We start from the raw sequence: 13,552 nt of genomic DNA, 5'->3' as shown, positions 1-13,552 counted from the left end.
ACCTAGTTATAAAATCTTAGGATAAACAGGAGTGCTGTGGTTGTCTTCTGAGGTTAAAATGATCAGTGTCAAGTAAAATAAATCAACGTAAAGGCTGTTGATTTGCTGTCATACTCCACCAAACCTCCAGGATTAAAAAAATAACATTTGACGGATGTTCACATATGCCAGACTGAGGACCTAATGTGTGCTGCTGGAAGTGCAGACAGATATACTGATATTTATTTTATATTAATGGTTTAGAGATAGAGAGAAGTTTCCCTCTCAGCCCTGAACAGTAAGAGTTTATGTGCTGTTGTGTCTCCGTCAGCACACGAGCTCTTACGGTGCAGGGAGGCGGAGGATAAACAGCTGTTCGTCCAACTTATCTCTCTCCACGCTTTGTTCTCTCTTATCTCGTCTTCTCTTTGCTCCACTCAGTCAGAACACAGCGAATACTGTAATGTACGCTGCTGTTGTGGACGAAGAAGACGATGTGTGGTTGAAATGTGATGTTGAATGTCGCAGTGTAAAGAGATTGAAATAGATCGCTTCTTCATAAACTTCTGTAAAAAATCAGTTAGTGTGCTTGGTGATAAATAGAGATGTTACCGATCATCCAAAGGATCACAAATTATATTCTGTATATTTTAATCACATGTATATTTACCATGAAATTCTGTTACATAAATTCAATATATGACGTTGAGTCAATGTGTATAAAATAGATAATTGGTCTGATTAAATTATATTGAATTGAATTAATACAGACTTATAAATAAACCTTGTGTGTTTAACTTAAACATAAACATAAGTGTTGCATATGAAATATAAAAAAAACTATTTTCCTTTAATTGAAATTGTAGTTAAGCTAGATGGAAAATTCATGTCTAAATTAAATATTTAATATTTTTGTGTGTGTGTGTGCTAACTTTTTGTTTTACTTTGAAAAGTATGTGTCTGTTTAACTTAAACATAATGTGTTTTTCAAGTATTAATTACTCATGTGTAAAACATACAAGTTTTATGTTTTATTTATCATTTTATATTGTTATTCTCCAATAACAAAATCGCAAATCTAGTTTATTTTTTCTCAACTTTGCATGAAATCTGACCCTTTATTTTAAACTGTTGTAAAATTAATGTTTAAAGTTAAAGTACATTTAAAGTCTTGTTTTAGTTTGTGCTAACTTTTTGTTTTACTTTGAAAAGCGCCACCAGAAAGGACGTCTGAGACTTCAGACGGCTGCAGCACATCATTTAAATTAAATGGATGCAGATTTATACATAAACATTATGTGTTCAGTTGTTAAACATAAAGTTAGGGGAACTTCCAACAAAAGAATAATAATAAACATAATCCTGTAACATGTAGTTATTTAATTTATACACACTGACTCCCCTGTAACAGAATTAGATGATTTACATGTAGTTAAACTTATGGTGTGTCCTAACATTTTGTTTTACTTTGAAAAACTCCACCATCGAGGAGCTGTGACGCATAACTTGATTTTGAAATCCACCTTTCTGTCGTTCTGGAATCTGGAGTCACTTAAAAAGTGTTTGTCTTGTTTTGACCAACTTTCTCTACTCAGACATTAAAGCAACAAACCATCTGTCACATCCATTACAGCACCAGAGAAACTGCTACCTGAGCAAGAATATACAAATAAATAAAACACTGGCAAATGTTTTCATGTTTATTTAATTTAAATCAGATACATGTTCTGCTCCAAAACACTGGGGGAGGTTTGGCGCCACAGACACATGCTGACCTGTAGAGGGCAGCGTAGCTCTGGATATTTAGAGAGCAGTGAGCAGTGAGCAGTGAGAACAGTGACCAAGAACTGGCCCATTGTTTGTGTATGTGTTTGTCGTGTGTGTGCATGCGTATATTGTGGGTTAGCCGAGCTGTGCGGGACCCAGAGTGCGCTTTGTGCCTGCCTGCAGGTTACAGCGCTGCCTACTGTGAAGCGAGGCAGCTGAACAGAGAGAGGAACAGGTGCTGGATGTGGCTGACTCATCCGTTCAGCTGCGTTTAATACTGTACTCAAACCATAAAGAAGCACATTATGGCCAATAAAGCACAAGCGAAAAGCAATATGTGTCTGAGTGTGTCGTTGTGTACTTCATATCAAAGTATTAACTTTATTTTTTAAAGAACTGAAGGGACACTTTGTACTTATTATACTAATTACTTTGTCAGGCTGGTCGAATGGGTCGACTCAACAATCATGAAGAGGAATCGGTGTGTATGTTTATTGAAAATGTGACGTCTACATAAAAAAAGTGTTGTGTTTGTCTTGTGATGACTCATTTTATAATAACAAAAACCTCAAAGGTGCGACATCTGCACTGACTGAATGTTCCGCCTGCATAAACTAAATAAACAAACTCTTTTCTTCTTTCATGACTGAATAAACTAATTAACAAACTGACCTTAAAGGACAAAAAAGTTCCATGCTTTTGTGTTTTGTTTATAGGTGGCAGACCCTGCCACCTTTCTAGTTTCAAACTGTTCTGAGGACACTTTTCTCCTCTGAGAACAGCTTGTTTATTCTCTTACAAAAGATCAAATATTCCTGAGTTTGAATATTCTCTCAAAGACTACACAGTGACGCTTCAAACTAAGACTAAAAGTAATAAAAACCAAACTAAAGTGAGCAAACCTGCTTCAGAAACTAACTGTGACTGAACAGAAATGAAAACAACAACAAAAAAAAAAGAATAATGAATAATACAAAACTATAATAACTCTCCTGCTTGACTGTTAAATCTGTTTGTTGTATCAGATGGATTAAGTTATGTGTATAATTGTGATTACATGATATAAAGTCAAATAAAAGCTGCAGTGTTGGTGTCTCCACAGAGAAACATGCAGCCATGAGGAAGTCAGACTGACGTCTGCGTGGATGAGTGACCTACTTTCTAAACAAACTTAATGCAACTTAACTTTTTCCTTCACTCCCTTCTTCTCTCCTTCCTGATGACACCTGCCCCTAACGACCATGGCTGTAGACTGTTACCATGGTGCTACCGCTAGAGTAACAATCTAAAGCCACGGTTGCCATGGAGACAGCAGGGTGGAGGAGGCGGGGCTGGAGTTGGCATGGTAACTGGAAAAACTGCGGGGTCTCATTGGCTGGAGCGTGGATGTTACGCACTTAGACGGCTGCAGGACTCCCCCAATGCAAAGCCCACACAGGTTTCCTTCCTGAGCAGCAGCGAGGGGAGAAATCTCCAACATGCATCAGCTCTCAACCATGGTGTCAACCATTTTAAAAAGCGAGCGAGCAGGATTTCCACGGTCTCCAGCGAGCCGTTTGGTGCATTACCAGGCTTCAGTAGCCATGACTGTAGACTGTTACTGTACTGTGACACTGTATAAGCAGTAAGCAGTCTAAAGCCAAGGTGCTGATGCTCTGGCCGAGGCGGGAGGGGAGGCGCTCCTCTTGTGGAGACCTGCATCAACACAAAGAGGAGAAGATACAGGTGTGATCAAACCTGACACAGTTCCAAAGAGGTGCTGATCAATAATACAGTGTTTTACAACCAGAGACACGAATAGAAGATTATACTGCTACTGCTTTAGCCATCCCGGTGATATTTCCTCTTATTTTAGCTGTAGATTTAACACCAACTCTGCATTTTTATTTATTCCTGTGCATTAAGTTTACAACAACAACATGTTGCTGACTTAAGTTACAGACAGTCCAGTATAAGCTTTTACTGCCTGGGTTAGAAACAAGCATACATGAGTCAAATTTTCAGTCCTGTGTTATTTCGAGGCCGGAGCGATACACTGACTCTCAGATGTGGTCGCCCTCCACCTGGCAGGACGGGAAGACGGCAGGTGATGACGTCATTTACACTCATGTTTCAACAAGTGAATGGACCATCTGCAGTATCCAGACTACATCACAGGAACTTCACTTCATGTAATCATCGAAGTGCTGTGCTGATCGGTCAATAATCAGTCGAGTCAAAGAGAAGACAGGACGGTCATTTGTTAGAAGATCAACAAGTAATCTCAAACTTTATGAATATTTATGTAGAACTTCTTGTCAGGATCGGTGTCAGGCCTCATCCACCCACTGTTTCTTTCCTGTCTCTGATTTAGTCGGTGTTATAATGCATGAAAGGATGAGAGAGAGCGAGACAACAGATGTAGTAAATTGTGTCAGTCTGTCACCTCTCCCTAAGGAGGGAGGACAGAAGAACTTTGTTGGGAATTCACTGAACACTTGTGATTATGATGATGATGGCTGCCTTGTCTTCTAACAAGCCACAGTTGGACATGAATTTTAGAATACTGACATGTTTGCTAAAACTTAAAGCAGCTTGAAAACTTTAAGAACCAGCTTCCTTTCTCTTTCTTGCTACACTTCTGTGTTTGGGCCCTTGGACACTGAGACACTTCTCAGCTCAGTGACTCACTGGAAGACTTTTAAAAGCTGTCATGTTAAAGTTTTCTCAAGAGGGCGAATGTTTGTTAAGTCTGTACCAACTTCCATCAGTTCCACTCACGATGTTAATTTAATTCTACCTCAGGTATCAGTACTGTGTCTTCTCTTCAGGAGGAGTCTCTGCAACAGGTCCCTCCACCTGCTTCAGCACCGCCGCTGCCGGACAGCGACCCGCGTCCCGGTGCTCGGAGCTGTCCGCGGTGCTGAACAGCGGAGCGGCAGCTGGTGTCTGTTTACACTCACACGTGATAAATCACATATTTCAGTTTGCTGTGATTTTTCAAACACTCGAGTGAGTTTTTAACCCAACGAGACGTGTTAAATCTACGAAGTGTAAACACTAGATTACACGTCGTGGCCTACATTCCGCAGCGAGCCCCGGGCGCTGCGCTCTCTGCTCTCATTACCGACTACACGTCGGTCAGGTGACGCGGAGGCTGCCGTCACGCGTCTCCGAGCTCGGCGAGTCACGTGCCCGAGGGGTACGGGCGTGTGACGTCACTTGGCGATCGAACCAATGGGCTCTCTTCGCATTCTGCCGCCTGGCTTATCAGAGCGCGTGGGCAGCGGCTTGGTCTGGCTCGGTTTCCATGGCACCGGGGAGAAACCGCTCCGTGCCGACTGAGCCGACGGAGGGAGATGATAGAGGAGTCAGCCGTGACTGAGGGAGTGATCTTCTCTGCGTGTACGTCACAGACACAGTACGTCACGAGAAGGAGACGTAAGCATTTGGCTGTTAGAGACGTGCGCTGTACTGAGACACAGAACTAACAGTCAGAGTCATGATGGACTATTGTTTCATTTACATATATTCATCCAAAATGTTACTAAATAATAGATTCTTATATAACACGTGTATTAATTACTAACGCCTGATTAAGATCAAAGTCAGTCCAACAACGAGTTGTGAATGAACAAGGTGCTTTCATTGACTCGCTCCACCCACTCCTCCCTCGTGCTGTCCGTGCACGAGCCTCTCACACTGCGCATTCACACCCCCGCACGCCGGAGGATCACACTGCGGTGTGCGCGTCAGTGTGCGCGTGCGTGCATGCGTGACTGCCTGCGTGCGTGCGCGCAATGCCTTAAAAGGGTTATAGTAGGTGACTGCGTATCATCTGCAAAGTGCGCAAGAATGACGCAGGGCTGACTTCACCGGCTGACGACGTCACAGAAGTTGGAAAAAAAAAAAAAGAAAAAGTTTAAAGGAAAACGCCGACCGGAAGTGCACGAGGGGGGGTAGAGAGAGAGAGAGAGAGAGAGAGAGAGAGAGAGAGGAGGGGGGTGTGAGGTGGGGGCGGAGGAGAGGAGTGGACCGCCACACCGGAAGAAAGTGATGGCAGTAATGACATCACTATCACCGGAAACCTCCGGTGCCACGCGCTCCCGAGAACGAAGCGGGGTTGGCAAGGAGCACTCACCCACCTCCACACACACACAAACACACACACACACTCCCCCCCATGACACGCACACACTCCCACAGAAACCCGCGCGTACACACACGTCGCAGCACCAGAGACGAGTGTGTGTGTGTGTGTGTGTCTGCGCACGTGTCAGTTTGCACCAGAGGCTCCAAAACAGCGCCCACCTGTTCAGCACCGAACCGACAGGTGAACAGGATCACACAACACACACGGTCACTCGCTGTGAGTGTGCGTGTGTGTGGGGGTTACACACATCTGCACCGCGCGTAACTGGAACAAAGTGCCAGATTCTGACAGCAGAGACGCGTTTTAAGACGTTTTTGTTTTTTAAATTTCCGACACATCCGAGTTTTTTTGTCTTCAGGTGGCTGCTGCCCACATGGGAGAGAAAATGAGTCACACTGCAGCAACTTCCAACCGAGTCCAGATGAGCACCGTGTCAGTCAAAGCACTCTGTCACTCTATATGACGCTTCTTAGGGAAGAGGGGCCCTGTGGACCCGTATTACAAGTGATTTTTCCTCTCGAGATTTAGATGAAGTGACACAAGATCTAGTCAGTCGAAACAAAAAATATAAATATAACTTACCTCAGTCAAAGTTCCGTGTGTGGCTGCGGCTCCTCGCTGTAGAAATATGTCTGTCCTATCTCTAACCTCGCTGTCTTCGCCAACATCAGACTGTGAGCGCGAAAATCTGTGCCACGCTGCCTTCACGGCGCGCCGTCGTCCCTCTTCTCCCAAAGTCGCTTCCCATACAGACCGGGCTCTCCCATCAACCGTAGGCTTTTTATAGAGATCCCGTAGTAACTAGTAGAGGGAACGGAGGAGGGAGGAGGGCGAGGGAGGGGAGGAAGAGGGTGGGGGGCGGCGGCGGTGGTGGTGGTGGTGAAGGAGAAGCTCATTCAAAGATTCACCTACACATGTACGTGCGTATCCCACGTCATTGAGCGGAGTGCAGCTATTTATAAAGGGGGAGGAAAAGTATAGCCTGAATCACTCTTGAAACGGGAGGATGAAAATAGCATGTTTGTTGTGTGTGAGCTCCGTTACAGCGGAGACGTGAAATATTAAAAGCATCGAGCGAGACAATTCCTGTAAAATAAAGACATTCGGAGTCTCGGTGGTGCTCATTAGTGAGCTGCGGCGCGTCTCCGTCTCCTGGTCTTCCTATACCAGCCTGTTTATTACATAATTATCTGCTGGTAAATTTCGCAGGGGGTGTGTGTGTGTGTGTGTGTTTTCAGCTTCTCATTGTCTGATTTCTTTTTTTTTTTTTTTTTCTTTTCGCAGAACATGCTGTAATTTTCTCCTGTCAGAGGATTTGATCTGTTGCTGCGGTGACAGAATCATCCGAGGCATCAACAGTTTATTGTCTTTGCAATGCTGAGAACCGATCAGATTATCATGAAAGTCCAGTGAAATCATCTCACACCTCGATTCTCCTTCGATGCACTTTTACCTGTGAGTGTCATCAGCATATGTTTAACAACGTTTTGTTTTTTTTGTTTTTTGTTTACAAGGTGAAGATCAAATCGTGATGTTGAGATCAGGCGATGAATCACTGCAGCTGCCTGCTTAGACTGACTGGAAATATTTGCTGCAGTGCACAGATTTTCTTTCTTTCTTTCCTTCTTTCTTTTTTTAAATATTGATGTATGAGTAAATAAAAAAATGCATCCAAATATCCAGCCCAGATTTCACGTTATCACTCGGAGCGTCGAAGAGGAGACGTGACAGGAGTCGTGCGTAAAATCCACCCAGACGCGAGTTTGAACTCACAACACATTCAGGGAGGTTTTTTGGGGGAGACCCTCGTGCGTAAAGAAGTGTGTCAGACACGCGTAGGCAGGCGCGTGCGGTGAGAGACTCTTGTAGATTAGACGCACCTCGGACACACGAGGAGGAAGAAAAGATGCCGGTGGAGTTGAGAAGCACCGAGTGGAAGTTGAGATGAGACTTGGATGGCTCCTGCGGGGGGGGGCAGTAGGCCACCGCCTCCACCTACACCTCCACCCCCGCACGCCTCTCTTGTTCAGGCATTACTGAAAGAACTGGAGATGATTCTCCTCTTAATCACTGCGGATTTCAAAAGAAAAGTTTCTCATGACTGTCATTCAGTTTGCAGCCAGATGCCACAGGTGAAGGTGGGCAGACGTAAGAGAAAGACCTCCTCTCACTCTCCTGGTGCCATTTAAAACTTTTTTTTAAAAATGAATATCCCTCCTTCATCACTTGGAAAATGCACAAACACAATTTGAGGGTGCATGTGTCCGAGCAACATTCAGCGACACGGGGAGTTACACCCAAAAATTCATAATCCCACGTTGTGAATTTAAATGAGGTAGAAAGGACACAGCCTGTAGTGGTGATGAGCTGTGTAGAGCTCCCCCTCCTTCTTCACCTTCACTGCTACTTCTCTCTGTTTCTCAAGGTCGCTCTGATTGGGCCTCAACCTTCACCTAGAGGCTGCCAGAACTCCAAAACCGAAGAGGTGAGAGGCTGATTTTTTTAACCTTGAGAACACATATGTGCACTTAAATATTCAAAACAGGAGATTTATCTTGGAGTTTTCAAACACATCCCCCAGCATTTCCTCTGTAAATGTAAGACGGTTGGATCAATGGATGCCTGCAGAGGCCAGAGATCATCCTTGAACAGACAAATACCATCACTTGGCTCAGTCACTGAAGAAGTACATGGTATGTGATCAAAAGCTGAGTTTTAGGAACATTTTGCTGCAGACAGGAGTGTTGATTTGCCTGCCGAATCGGAACATTTTCTGAATCACACAGCTGAAACGTTACAGTCAAATGAAAATCTAAATGAGCTGACAGGGTGAGACGTCAGTTAAATGTAAATGACTCAGGTACAGCTGTGATTCAAGAACAAAGCTCCCTCAGCTCTCTGCCTGGATGAAAAGATCTATTATTATATTAAACAACAAGACATGGGGCTTAAAGGATAAGTTCACCCAAAAGTAAAGGTTCAGTCAGTATCTGCTCACCCTCCTGCTGATGGAGAGTCGGGTGAAGTTTCGTAGTCCGCAGAACGTTTCTGGATCTTCACAGCAGAACAGCGCTGCAGCATTCTGCTAAACAGCTGAAGTAGACGGGGACTCGATACTCTCCAGGTGCCCAGAAATCACAAAGTGATTTGAAAAGATGTTATTGACACCCGCGACATGCAGTCGAGCTCTTATACCCACTTCAGACTGGACACTTTTAGCTCTAAAAGGATGTAAATTAAGTCTTTTCAAGTCAATTTAGGATCTCGGGGCTTCTGGAGACTTGGATTGTGCTTGGAAAAGAGCGTTTTAAACAAGTCTCCATCTAGGTCAGTTGTTGAGAAGATCCAGTGACGTGTTGCTGTGTAGATCCAAAACATCTTTCTATGGATGACGAAATTTCTTTGGCATGACTGAGGTATAATTTTTGGGTGACCTCATCCTTTAAGGTGCACGCCATGTAGCTAGAGTTCCCTGTTTAACTCCCATCAGGGATCAGTGTCAGTGACGCTGGTTCAGTTCAGTTATCATAAATACAGTGTGCACAGGCCCAGTTTGCTGAGGTGCGTCTTAACTCGCATTGATGTTTGAAGGATGACGCGATATGAACGCACGTATAGATCATTGCTCACTTTCAAGTCTACATTCAGAGGCAGCCCACTGGGGCGCACGCTTATCACCAAAACAGAAAAAAGAAACATCCCTGCAGCCCCGATAAGAAATCAGGACAACAATACACCCACAGAAGAGGCAGGTGCAACATTAGACGTTCTTACACTTTGGTATTTTTCTTCCTTTTCTTAGACTGGATTCACCTCAGAAACGACTGCAGGGGGAGGAGGAGTGTGAATCTCTCCGAAAATGTAGAATCTCCACTCGCTGCAACCGAACAGCGAATGTGCTGACGTGTGGAAGAGGGTAAGCATTGTGTGAGCGTGGTGTGCACAAGCGTACACAATCTGATTTCGTCATAATACATCCCACATGAATATCTAAGTGTGTGTGTGTGTGTGTGTGTGTGTGTGTGCTGGATGAAGGATTGGAATAGTGTGAATGAACTAGTTCCTTGATTTACTCCTTCCTACATTTAAAGCTTTCTGTCATTACTGGAACCACGACGACACCAAACACACACACACTGCTGCGGTGTCAGGTTCGTTATTTTATCTTTACATCGATTCTTCCTTTAGTTCTGGATCATGTACCCAGTCTGTGAACCTTTTGCTCCTTTGCTTTGACTCTGAGTGATCAGCCCGAGGCCGTCAACACTCAACTTCAGCCTCAACGCTTGATTGTGAATCAGGATGCAGATTATTTCCTGTTCAGAATCTCTTATCCGTCTTGTCAAGCCCAGTTGCTGGCTTTCTTTTTTATCTCCTCATCTGTATTCCAAACAGAGAATGCAGTCAGATAAGAGAGAAAGAAAGAAAGAAAAAAAACTCTTCCCTCCCATACACTCTTCTCTCTCCTCACAACCGCCTACCTTGCCTTCCCACCTCCCCTTCTCCCATTCTGACTCATACTGAAATCCCAGTGAGCCTCCTCTCTCCCTCTCTCTCCCTCTCTCTCCCTCTCCCTCCCTCCCTGCCTCCCCCACCCCTCCGCTCTCATTTGTGTTTTCTCTCCCTTTGATTGCCAAGCTGGCTCGAAACGCAATGAGCTAGGGCGAGAGAGAGAGAGAGAGAGAGAGAGAGAGAGAGAGAGAGAGAGAGAGAGAGAGAGAGAGGAGCGGAGGGATGGAGACATGGAGGAAGAGGAGGAGGAGGAAGATTCTGTGCTGCCAAAACGTGCCCGTAATGAGGATTCTGTCAAAGAGCCGAGGAGGAGGTGTGTGTGTGTGTGTGTGTGTGTGTGTGTGTGTGGTGATGGTGGGTGTGTGTGTGTGTGTGTGTGTGTGTGTGTGTGTGTGTGTGTCAGAGTGAGACGGAGGTTTAGAGAGAGTGGGTGTGTATTGGTGAAACCCCTCTCGCCCCCACGTCGTTCCCTCCACTGTCTCTGTGCTCCTCTTGCCTACAAGATTTGTGAGATCGCAACTCCACATCCACCCACACACACACACACACACACACACAATCCTAAGAAGAAACAGTTATTGTGAACCCGTCTCTCCTCAGAAACTTTGAATATGTGTGTGTCGTTTTTTTGAGGTTGCGTGACAGAGGCGGAGGAGGAAGCATGTAATGGCGCGCGTTCCTCCTCGGTGACATGCGTTCATCAGCCACCGGAGCCAGTTAGATGGCGCCAGGAAAATTGCCTTACCTGAGATGGCATGATGAGGTTATTACTATGATTTCATTACGTTCACAGGAGCATCTGTGGCTAAGGATGCCGAGACGGGCTGTCCTTTTGCAAAGTCATATGCCATCTCTTCACGTCTGCTGTAACTCCAACAGTGACTCACACCAAACTTCACAACATTATGCCAAAGTCATATGCTGAATGTAATTAACGCGCAATGCCAGCTGTATGAGTGTGTGTGTGTGTGTGTGTGTGTGTGTGTGTGTGTGTGTGTGTGTAAGCGTGGGCAGCCGTTTGTGCATGCGCATGTGTTGGAGGGGGGTGTCATCAGTGTGAGGGTGACTGAGTGACTGAGTGTGTGCATCTGTTTGCGTGAGTTCGATGTGGGGATAATTTGAATTATCAGTGCAGATCACACAGCAAAATTTGAAGCAGCATATGTGTTTGTGTTTATGAGTCAAAGCCCACCGCATGACCTAATATCACGTATGCTGTATGTCCACATATGTATATCTTCGCGAAGCAGGAGTTTGTGTCAGAACCAGCTGTAAACTCACTGACCTCCTGCGAGCGGGCAGGTGGTTACAAACTCATACTGCATTTCAATATCAACCAAATGACGTCACCCATCTGTTTGTGGAATACCACTGGGCATCACAGTCATCACCAGCTTTTTATTTTTCCTCCTCTTCTTTTGGAGCCAGAAGTGACCATATTTGGACAAGAGGGTGGAGCCTGGGAGGATGTCCTGATTGGATCCGAATGAGAGCCCTGTTACACGCTGTAGTAGCGGCCTGTGAATCACAAGGAGGCCACGCCCTAAAGCTTTATCACCTTTATTACTCTAAATGGGACTTTAATTTACTAAATGAACATCGTACTGTTTTTAGAAACAAGCAATTGAGATCTTAAACCCATCATGAAATGTAAATCAAGTGAGAGCAAGGGTCCTTCTTTCTCGTAAACTTAGTCTTAATTGGACTTCCTGTTGAGACCAGTGGAGTCGCCCCCTGCAGGCTGCGAGAGAGAATGCAGGTTTAAGAATTCAGTTTTTTCAAAATCTGGAAGCTTTGTCCATTACTTATACAGTCTGTGGTGGCAACTCTGCTTTTCTAGGGAGAAAAAACAGTCAGTTCAAACTTTCCACCTGCTCCAGTCAACATTTCCAGGGAAGAGCGATTATGTTAAAGGCATAACTGACAACATTCAGTCTCTATGTGTGGCTTCAACTTTTCCCGCTTCCTTTGCATTCACGTTTCAACACCACTGTTGTTCGAATCATCTGCCCCCCTGAAGTGGTCGCCAGTTTGTTGTACTAGCTAACGCTCCTGACGCTAGCTAGCAAATGTTATCATTGTTAAGTACTCATAATAATGGTTGTAGGGAAAAGAGATACTTCAGTTCTTCCTACAAGCTCTGTGTAACTTTTCATTAGTCCCCATATGTGCCTGTTCAGCTGGTTCCAGATAGAGGTACCATTATACTGGAGTCCACTCTTGAACACAGTGTTCCTGCCTGCAGCCAAGCAATGCTCAAACGCACAGAACTTCACAGTGAAGATCTCAGACTAAAGTTTTAAGAGATACCAAAGATGTCAGGCCGAATTTTAGGGAGAAGTGCAGTCATTAAAAACATTCAGGGGGTTGCAATTTGTACTCGGCTTCAGGAAGAGTAAGCAAGCTCGTACAGACAATGGAACCAGTCAGACAGTGTGGAAAATGATGATTGTAACAACACCGAAGCTGCTGAAGGAGAAATAAGGGGAGAATCTGTTTATCAAGTGCACAACATCGTCAAAAGTAATAAAATTTAGTTTGGGTCCAACGTCTTTGATAAAGCTTTCATTGAACGAGGTCGTGAAATGCAGTCAGTAGCTTCCACTGTTACATTCTGCCCTGGATTCAAATATTCTCTATATTCTGCTCGGCTTTCCGCATTGACACATCGCTCGACGTGCTGCATCTCATATTGTCTTTTCACGCTTTCCTCCTTTGTCACTCCCGCGATCTCTGCTTTTTGTAAATTATACATTAAAATCGAAATGGACATACTCTAAACATCTAGTGCCAGCTAACATGCGTCACACAAGTATTTGGCCTCAGACTCTCTTTCTCTGTGCCTTTTTGTCTGCCTCTCTCCTACACACACACACACACACACACACACACACACACACACACACACACACGCCTTCTTTCATTTCTGTGTCTCTCACTACTTGAGATGTGGATCCCATTCCAGTCATCTCTCTTTCATCTCCCTGCCATTTTCATTCTCTTTTATTTTGTTACCCGTTTTTCAACCCCCCTACAATTTTCATTCTGCTCCATCCTCATCCACCATGTCCCCGCTCTTGTCTCCACCTTTCTCTGTTGACTGTATTCCCCCATCTGTCCTCCTCCTCCTCCTCCTCCTCTTCCTCCTCCTCCTCCTCCTCC

At 44.7% G+C, this 13,552-nt stretch overlaps 1 long non-coding RNA gene across 1 annotated transcript; it reads left to right on the top strand.

Annotated features, from left to right (window-relative positions):
- The first annotated feature begins 5,048 nt into the window (after positions 1–5,048).
- LOC119030893 lies at positions 5,049–13,552 on the top strand. Its single transcript, XR_005078448.1, has 5 exons — positions 5,049–5,146; positions 7,163–7,333; positions 8,304–8,363; positions 9,681–9,794; positions 11,819–13,552. It is a non-coding gene; the product is annotated as an uncharacterized LOC119030893 (long non-coding RNA).

This window comes from Acanthopagrus latus, chromosome 13 (genome assembly GCF_904848185.1).
Source record: "Acanthopagrus latus isolate v.2019 chromosome 13, fAcaLat1.1, whole genome shotgun sequence".
Taxonomy (NCBI): domain Eukaryota; kingdom Metazoa; phylum Chordata; class Actinopteri; order Spariformes; family Sparidae; genus Acanthopagrus; species Acanthopagrus latus.
The sequence above is the reverse complement of the archived record's forward strand: the minus strand, read 5'-3'. Positions and strand labels throughout refer to the sequence as shown.